General features: G+C 42.2%; 1 pseudogene; it reads right to left on the bottom strand.

Moving 5' to 3' along the window:
* Nucleotides 1–1825: 1825 nt before the first annotated feature.
* Nucleotides 1826–2894, bottom strand: LOC118971923 (olfactory receptor 6C2-like; annotated as a pseudogene).
* Nucleotides 2895–8198: the final 5304 nt, after the last annotated feature.

The raw sequence follows: 8198 nt of genomic DNA, 5'->3' as shown, positions 1-8198 counted from the left end.
CAGAATTACAGAACCCAAGAGTGGACTAACAGTTACCAAAGGGAAAGGGATTGGGGAGGATGGGTGGGAACAGAGGGATAAGGGGAAAAAGGGGGCATTACAATTAGCATTCATTATGTGTGGGGGACACCGGGAAGGCTGTACAACACAGAGAAGACAAGTAGTGATTCTATAGCATCTTACTACACTGATGGACAGTGACTGTAATGAGGCATGTGGGGGGTTCTTGATAATGGGGGGAGTGTAGTAACCATTATGTTGCTAATTTAATTGTAGTTTAATGATACCAAAATAATAATAAAAATAAAAAGATGAAATAAACATGTGCAAAAACTAAAATAAAAAAAGTGGACAGTAATCGTCTTAAAGATACTCATTGTACTTGAGAAAAACAGAATAGCAGAACACAAGGTGGACCTCAACAAAGACATAGAAAGTAAAAAAGAAGACATCAGTTGTAAAGAATTGAAAAGATGAAATAAAAAATACACTGGAGGGAATAACATCAGACTAGAAGATTCATAAGAACAGATAAGTGACTTGGAAGACAGAGTAATGGAAAGCACTGAAACTAAACAACAGACGGAAGAAAGACTTAATGTGAATCAGGTAAGAGAGCTCTGGAACAGCAATGTCCTAATATCCACATTATAGGAGTCCCAGAAGAAGAGAGAGATAGGAGTAGAAAATTTATTTGAAGATGTAACAGCTGAAAACTTCCCTAACCTGAGGAAGGAAACAGTCTACCAGGTCCAGGAAGATCAGAGTGTCTTTCCTGAATTTTTAACTTTTTTAATGTTTTTGACCAATCCTCCTAATCTTTAACATTCTCCTTTTTTTAACTGAGGAAAACTGGTAATAACATTCTATGAATTTAAGTATACAACTTAAATAATGTTAAATTATAATTTAACATCTGTATACAGTACAAAGTGATCACCACCAAAAGTCTAGTTACCATCCACCACTGTATACTTGACCTCCTCCATCTATTTCACCCCCCCCCCCCCACTAACATTGCTCTTCAATTGAGGGATAGTGGCGGTCTGGGTATGGGAAACTTATCAAACCAAGATTCAGTTTCTTGCCTGTAAATTCTGGCTTGTTCTCCTTTAGTCTATATCTAAATACCATCAAAGATAAAGCCAGTAAAGGACATGTAGTAATTGGAGTGTTGTTCTTTCTCTTGTGTTGTCTTCATATTTCAGGAGGCTGTGAACTGATATAATTTCAAGAAATGACAATAGAAACGTTTTTTGTGGAAAAAATTGGGTTTAAAGGAAAGAATATAGTTCACTGATTTTGAAGTTGCCCCATTAACACCTTGTGCTCATTCTTGAATTGTGAACATTTTATAATGAAGTGCTCTGGAATGCACAGGTGATCTACTTTCAAGATTTTTGGAAGAATCTTGAACTGCTCTTACACATTTGGACGTTTGATATTAAAGTATTTCCAAAAGTGATAAATAGTCTCTGGACATCTGTACTCCATATTAGGAGAAGACTATATAATATAGCCAGAGACTGAATTTCATTTATTTGCATTTAATTTCTATGACATTGAGCACTTTGGGACTCAGGTCTCTGGAACATAATTAATTAAAGAAACCATTCTGAAAAAAAATAAACCTAAAAGAACGAGACATAAATGCCTTGATTTTGTCTTTTCAATTATAAGGAGAAAATGCTTTTAGGGGAAGATAATGTCGATAAAACTATAGAAAAGGAAGAAACAGTTTATTTGGAAAAGTCATGAATATAGCTCATGGATAATTCATATTTAAATTTAATTTAGTTTAGTCTAAAAAAAAATGAATAGTCTCTTACTTCTTTGTGAGAAATCCAATCTGTTTTACCGTGTCTTTGAAGGCATCTCTCACTTGTTTGTTTCGAAGTGTATAAATGAATGGATTAAGCAAAGGCGCAACGGACGTAGTGAGCACAGACACCGCTTTATTAATAACTGCTCCTTCCTTTGCCGAGGGCTTGATGTAGATGAAGATGCAGCTGCCATAACTGATGGAAACCACAACCGTGTGGGAGGAGCAGGTGGAAAAGGCCTTTTTCCTTTGCTGGGCAGAAGGGAATCTGAGAATGGTCTTGGTGATGTATGTGTAGGAGAGGACAACGCATGCCAAGGTAATAATGAGTGCCAGCACAGCGAAACTCAAGGCAATTTTCTCTATTAATGCTGTGTCTGAACAGGTTATCTGTAAAATAGTAGATGCATCACAGCCGAAATGATCAATCACATTCGAGTCACAGAATTCCAGCTGGAGGCCCAAGCCAAGGGGTGGGAGGATGATTAACAGGCCTGCAATCCAACAGCAGAGAACGAGTGTAGTGCAGACTCTGCTGTTCATGATGGTCATGGAATGCAGGGGCTTACAGATGGCCATGTAGCGGTCATAGGACATGGCGGCAAGGAGAAAAAATTCTGTTGTCGTAAAGAGGACAACAAAAAATAACTGGGTGGCACAAGCATTATAGGTAACTGTTATCTCCAGATATCATGGTGTACAGGAATCTGGGGATGCAGACAGTAGTGAATGAGACTTCTAAGAAAGAGAAATTTCAGAGAAAAAAATACTTGGGAGTTTTAAGATGGGAATCCCACAGTGTGAGGGTGATAATGATGAGGTTCCCAGCCACACTCAGTAGGTAGGTGATAAACAAAAATACCAGAAGCAAGAGTTGTAGTTTTGGGTCATCATTTCAATCCCAGCAGGATGAATGTGGTTATTGCTGTGTGATTCCTCATCACTGCCTTGTGCCAAGTCAAGAGCGATTCCACCTGAAGAGAGAAGTGTCGCAGGAAGCTGGCCCTGGAACCTGGATGCAAACACCGGGCAAGCAGCTCAGACACACTTCCTTCTTTTCCTTACTGGCCAATTGTTAAGAGCAGTGCCTCTGACATCTTACCAGGAGGCAGCTACAGGAAATATCTAAGACGTATCTTATGCTTATAATTCTCTGATTAGCAAGCATTTACAAAAATGTCAAATAAAAGCCAAAGAAAACATAAATCATATGTGTAATTTGCCATTTCTCAGCAATACTGTTCTGTGGGACAAATCTTATTTGTCCTTATCCTGGAGGAAATTAAGTCATTTCTGAAGTTTTCTTCTCCCCTCCTCATCTTTCTATGCTTGCACACCATACTGAAAAGTTCCATTTTCAAAATCAAGATCTATCAATTAGCATTTTTGTGTTTTACAATTTTTAGAGCAGTTTTAGGACCACGGCAATACTGAGCATAATGTACAGAGATTCCCCATATCCCTCCTGTCCACACATGTGCAGCCTACCCCTAGTGTCAGCACTCTCACCAGAGTTACTAAACTGTGTTGAACCACATTTGTTAAACTGATGGACCCACATGGAGACATCAAAGCCCACGGTTTGCATTATGTTTCTTTCTTACTTTTGTCTATTTAATGGGTTTGGATGAATGTTTCTTTAGTATTTCACATTGAACTTCTTATGTTACGTTGAATTTTAACAACAGCACATTCATTTAAAAGTGTGTACTTTAAATTATCTCTAAATAGGGAGACAAAACGTTTAAAATGCAAAGATGTATCTGTTTTTTTCATATATATCCAGGCAAATGAAGGTATTTCTAAACCAGATTTGGGGACTTCTCAGGCAGAACTTTTCATTTCTGGAACCTGATCATCAGCCAGCCTGAGTCCTAGTGGGGCTAGTGGGGCTCCGTGGTGTGGGCAGGGCCCAGAGGGAGGCTCTGTGGCGTCTGCTCTCGGCGCCCCCTGGCCAATCCTCCTCTCTTTGCAGAGCAGCAGTCAGAATCAGTGCCGGGGTATATGTTAGTGACCTCTTGGAACAATTTCTGCAGCCTCTCTCCGCAAAACATTTCTCCACACAATTTTAGCAACCAGCTCCCTAGCCCTGCGGCTTCTGTTCTTTGACTTTAAGAATATGCATCTTGCCAAGCAACATCCAGAAACAAGGGTACACATATGAAGCAATCTTTGTGAATACTTTTTAAAGCACCCTGATTTCCTCATTGAAATTCCACATCGACTTTCCCAGGAGTTTTAAGACTCCCTCAGACATTCCATTAGATAAATGATGGGGAAATTCCCCTCGCCTTCGTGTCGGAACTTACCCTCACCGACATTCATATTTTAAGCAGCTGCTCTCAGGTATCCATCCTGTAAAAGAAGATCTGGTTAATGCATTCTCGCTGGCGTTATTCTCTGTTAATAATAAATATATCAGCCTATAATATGTTTTTGTGTTTTATAAGGAGGAATAATTGATAGTTAAATGAGAAAATTTAGCCATAATTCAAGGGTTTGTAGGGAAACACTGAACATTTTATATGAGTGGAGAATTTAATTTCTTAAGTGGTCCAACAATTGTCCCAGTTGTACCCAATGTGTTTTCTGAATAGAGAACCAAAGATACATTAGGTTACTCTTTCCTATTGCTCAAGTGAGCAATCTACATTTATTCATCCAAATAATTTTTAATAAGCATCTATTATTTGAGGAGCATGATAATAGAGACTGTAGACCTGACCATTAGCAAGCTGCTCCTGAAGGAGCTCTCAGGCCACCAGTAGGAGAAAGTATGCCTTTTTAGTGCATACTCAGTGACATGGTAGCCCAAGAGAACAGTGGAAATGCAACTTTGTTAGCAACCCATGTTTCTTCTTTGGCAATCACTCTTTGTTATATTGGTAGCTATTCGTATTTTCCTATGTTCATTCAGTTTTCTAGGTTCTTCTCTTCCCATTAAAGTTGTCACAGTCGTCTGTCACCGTAAGCTGGGTGAACAAGGGTGTTGCTCAGGGTTCACAGACATGAAATCAGAACAGAAGAACCCCTCCTTGGAGAAGTGCTCCCTGCAGAGACAGGATCTTGCCATGTTCCTGCCAGAAGTAGCTGACGGGCCAAACTAAATGGCAGGTCGGGCTTGTATTTGCACTCCTAATTCCTCCCTGCTTCCCTGCCTTCCAGTGAAGAAGAGTTCAAATGCTTATACTGGCTGCTGACACTGTCTCTCCAGCTCTCCCTCTCCTGCAGGTTCCAGGATCTAAAATTATTCCCTGCTTTCTTATTAAAACTTTAATTCTTCTCTATTGAGAGTAAAGCGGTGAACTCAGTGACATTTTTATTATAAGACTGCTGCCTTCCGGCCTGTACACCAGTCACACCGGTTGTCTCTGTTATATTGGAAACATTTCCCTGGGATGCTGAGAGCTACTCATTTATTTTAACTTTGGATCAATTAAAGTTTGACACAATTTTACTAAAGCAATTATAATATTTACCACCTTCCTCCCAGAAATATACTTTCCACTTAATGTTCAGAGGCAGGCCTTGATGACAGCCTGTGCAAGACTGCCCACGCTCACTGTGTCGGGGGGCGCTAGTAAGTGATCGAGATTCAGGTTTTTCTTTCATCAACTCCCTGTTTGATGATGACAAAATATACTTGAGACACTTTGACCCTATTCATGTTTGGCAACAACCTCATTCAGCCTTCATGTGGGACAGTACAGTGGGTGCCCGTGGGCTGGATAGTTGAGATTCAAAAACAATAAATGCTGCCTCCTCCCAAACGTTTCAAAATTGGTCTCAGTAACTGATGGAGAGTAAAGTGAGGTTCCCTGCAAGGTGATTTATAGTATTGGTATTACTTGGTATCTGTGGCGTTAGTGGATATTACTGGGCGGCAATGCCTTTTCCAACAGCTTTTGTTTTTCTACCTCTCAAGTACTTATGGCCTCCTCACTCTCTGTGACTGTCACTTTAAAAGGCAAAAGTGACCACGACAGACATTTCTAATTTCATATTCCTGCAGAATAACAGCCTATCAGAAATGGCTCTGGAACACTTTTCTGCAGTATCAATAATAATGAACTGAATTCTAGAATTTTAAAATGGCTGTACTCACCCTCTGCCTATGTTTTGATCATTTAGAAAAATGTGCCATGGTGATCACATGCTCATCCCCCTTCCTGACAGGCTGTCCCCCAGGCCCTCTGAGGGAACCACAGTGTGAGGGGCGTTAGGTGGGTGAGCAGCTTTGTGGACACTTCTGCTCCCATTCTCACCACCCCCCATCTCTAACCTGTCTCACCCCCACACAAGTGCACGTGTGAGCATGTACACACACACACACACACACACACACACACACACATACACAGTGACACACACACAGCCGAGTCTGACGACTGACAGAGCTCTTCTGGATTTTTACAGCTCCTGATAGAATGAGCCCAACTCAGTCCCCTCTTCCCTCACTGAGTCTATCAGTGCATTCAATTCTAGATGTCCCAGTTACTCTGTTAATTCAAAGGAATAAAAGAGAGGTGCAGAGATAAGGTTTCTCTCTAGTTTTGTCAAAAGAGTGCATCTGATCTTCCTGGGCAGGGAGGCAGGATGTCCTGCAAATTCTATCAGATCATCATTTCTTTTATATCAAGTTTCTGCTACTAGGGCACAGGGAACATGTGAATGAACAAAATAGTCTTCAGTGACCCAGTTTCTAAAGTTACTAATGAACTGGTGGCGGTCTAATCAGCAGTGTGAAAACACATGAGGCAGTGGGGACAGTGTCCTCAGAGACACTGAGAGTGGTTTGATGTCATCTAAATTCTGTTTCTATTTTTCTTTGTTGAATCTCTGTATTTATCCTAGAATTATGCACTGTGTTTGGCACCATATATGATATATTATTTATCTTTCACATCAGTCTTAGGTAAAGTCAAAGAACAAAACTGAAAGGAAGGAGCGACACACAGCACCAATTCACCGGAGAATTCTGCTTTACTAGGGAAAGGTGCTGGGTTATATAGGAAGGGGCATGAGGTGATTGTGGTGTTACTTCTACGGGGCTGGTGGCTATTGGCTAGGTGCTGGGATTGGGAGGGGGGAGAGAGATGATTGGGCTTCAGGTGGCGCCGGCAGAACCGAGGACCCAGAAGAGAAGCAGGAAGTTCACCATCTTGCGGGTTGGGACCCTTCATTCCCCCCTTTCTCCTTTATGGGGTTGTGGACGTTGCTTTGTCTGACTGCTTCCTGCTGAACAGGGGCAGAGAAGGGAATGAGGGCTTGAGGATTGGGCGGAAAGGGTTGATAGGACTCCCCGCAGTAAGGAGGAGTAGATGTGGACTTCTTAAGGTTGGAAATCAATGAAGGTTCCCTGTAACCATAGGTCGAGGACTTGTTGATTCCAATGGTGCCAAGAGGATATGGGTGCCAGAAGCCAGGCATCTGCAGCCAGTGTTTCCAGGAATAGTTTCCAGTGGAGAGAGGGGTCCATCTCAGCGTGTGGTGAGGAGGTTATGTGAGGGTGAGGGATCTTCTGTGGCCAGAAGCTGGTAGTTCCTGAGTAAAAGCTGGTTGAAAGCTTGATTAGAGATTTTTCTGACTTGGGATTTGATAAACTTTATTATACAGGGTAAGAAGAAACAGGCGAGAAGAATGATTATTATGGGGCCTTCAATGGGCCAGAGCCAGGTGAGGAGGGGGTTTGTTAGTATTGAAGAGAATGGGTTGGAATTGGAAGCAGAGTGGAGGCTGGAGGCAAGGTCAGTGAGTTTGGTAATGTCAGTTTCTACAATGCCGGATTCGTTGATGTAATAGCAGCACTCTTCTCGAAGGAAGACGCAGGTGCCGCCCTTCTCGGCTGTAAGCAGATCTAGGGCCCGCCGGTTTTGAAGGGTGACCTTAGCTAGCGAAGTGACCTGTCTTTGGAGAGAGGCCAGGGAATTGGCAGTGGATGTCAGGGCCCCCTCAAGTTTGGCGTTGAGATCTCAAATTGCCCATAGAGAGTGACCCAAGGCTCCCCCTGAGAATCCTGCCCCAATGGCTGAGGTGGCTAGGGAAATACTGACCATAATGGGAAGGAAAGCAGCCCTTCTTGTGCACAAGGGCAAAGGATGTTGAAGCTCAAGGAATTCTGCCATGCTGTAAAGTGTAAGCTGTGGGATTAGGGTGAGGAGAATGCAGGGTATATTGGAGTTGGGAGGCAGTGAGTTAAAAAGACTGCCATTACACCAAAAGAAGTGTCCCGGCTGCGTAAAAGTCTTAGAGCCAGAGGTAGGGGTGTGGATAGAGAGACAGTGAAGTGTGCTGGAGGGGGGAGGGGTTGCACCTACACAGTGGTGGATGGTGAGATTGTTTGCTTATTCTGGTTCCCATAAGGATATGTCGCCAG

Source organism: Manis javanica, chromosome 10 (genome assembly GCF_040802235.1).
Source record: "Manis javanica isolate MJ-LG chromosome 10, MJ_LKY, whole genome shotgun sequence".
NCBI classification, from domain to species: Eukaryota; Metazoa; Chordata; class Mammalia; order Pholidota; family Manidae; genus Manis; species Manis javanica.
The sequence above is the reverse complement of the archived record's forward strand: the minus strand, read 5'-3'. Positions and strand labels throughout refer to the sequence as shown.